The 1,314-nt window shown below is 43.1% G+C and overlaps 1 pseudogene across 1 annotated transcript; it reads left to right on the top strand.

Moving 5' to 3' along the window:
* Nucleotides 1-463: 463 nt before the first annotated feature.
* LOC149124332 (small ribosomal subunit protein eS21 pseudogene) lies at nucleotides 464-826 on the top strand (annotated as a pseudogene). Its single transcript, XR_016214254.1, has one exon. The product of XR_016214254.1 is annotated as a small ribosomal subunit protein eS21 pseudogene (transcript).
* The last annotated feature ends 488 nt before the right edge of the window (nucleotides 827-1,314 follow it).

Below are 1,314 nucleotides of genomic sequence, written 5' to 3'. Positions count from 1 at the left end.
GGAGACCAAGAGTCAACCTTTCATAAATCCCTGCTCCATGAGAGCTTTATGGCAATGAGAAAAAGAAAAGACCACTCACACATGCGTGACCAAGCATTCCCCAAACTTTATTAACTCCTGTTTATTCTTCTAGAAGCCCATTAGTCTTTCCTAAAGAATCCCAGTTGATCTTTCCTTAGAGACCATTTCTCTCAACCCTTTTTTCTCTAATTAGGTACATAAGTCTCTAACTTCATTCATTTACCAGCCACTTCTTTCATAAACTTCTTTATGCATATAAATAAACTCACCTTTCTCACCTTAAGCTATCTTTTATCAGTTAACTTCAGAGCCCCTGGGGTAATGAACTTAACAGGATAGCGGAAAAGCTCTTCTTCCTCCTATTCCACATTAGAAACTAGATTGATTGAAGGAGGTAGAAGTCTTGTGCTTTGTATCATAGCACCTCAATATAAAAGCCCCGTTAGAGCTTTCTGCCTCGCGCTCCCGGAGGTAGCAGGTGCGGCTTCGACATGCAGAACGACGCCGGCGAGTTCGTGGACCTGTACGTGCCGCGGAAATGCTCCGCCAGCAACCGCATCATCGGGGCCAAGGACCACGAGTCCATCCAGATGAACGTGGCCGAGGTCGACAAGGTCACGGGCAGGTTTAACGGGCAGTTCAAGACGTACGCGATCTGCGGCGCCATCCGTAGGATGGGGGAGTCGGACGACTCCATTCTCCGGCTGGCCAAGTCCGACGGCATCGTCTCGCAGAACTTCTGAGCGAACAGGGTGTGGCGCATCGTGGCAAATAAACGATAAACGGTGGAAAAAAAAAAAAAAAAGCCCCGTTAGAAACTTGAGTTTCAGAATTTAATAGAAGAAAAAGGTAGGGAGTAAGTAAGAGGGAAGAAACAGGTCTTGTCTAATGTGAGGTGAACAGAAAAGTTCAACTTGCTAGGAACTCTTCATTTTCCATTTCAAATACTCTACTGTTTTTCCCTAACAATGGATTACTTACATAATGAAAATTATGACTATAATGTTTTTGCAAAGCAGACAATGAGGTATAACCAAACACATTTGGCCCAAATTATATTTTTCCCTTTGGCCAAAAACCATTTTTCACTTTCTTGTTAAGAGAGGAAAACAAATCCAAACATGGGAAGCAAGGAAAGGGTCTATGTGTATGTTTTAATTGATTGGTTTCTCCCATTCAACTTTATTTTCACAAGAAAGCCAAGGAGAGTCTGCAAAGAGCACGGTGGAATGTCTACTTCCGAGTCTGCTGGAAGAAGTCACTTTTCTTGTTTATCTTCAAAGCCTTACAACA

This window comes from Oryctolagus cuniculus, chromosome 10, assembly GCF_051225735.1.
Source record: "Oryctolagus cuniculus isolate XC-2025 breed Fujian yellow rabbit chromosome 10, ASM5122573v1, whole genome shotgun sequence".
Classification (NCBI taxonomy): Eukaryota; Metazoa; Chordata; class Mammalia; order Lagomorpha; family Leporidae; genus Oryctolagus; species Oryctolagus cuniculus.
Note: the sequence above shows the minus strand (reverse complement) of the source record. Positions and strands in the feature narration are given on the sequence as shown.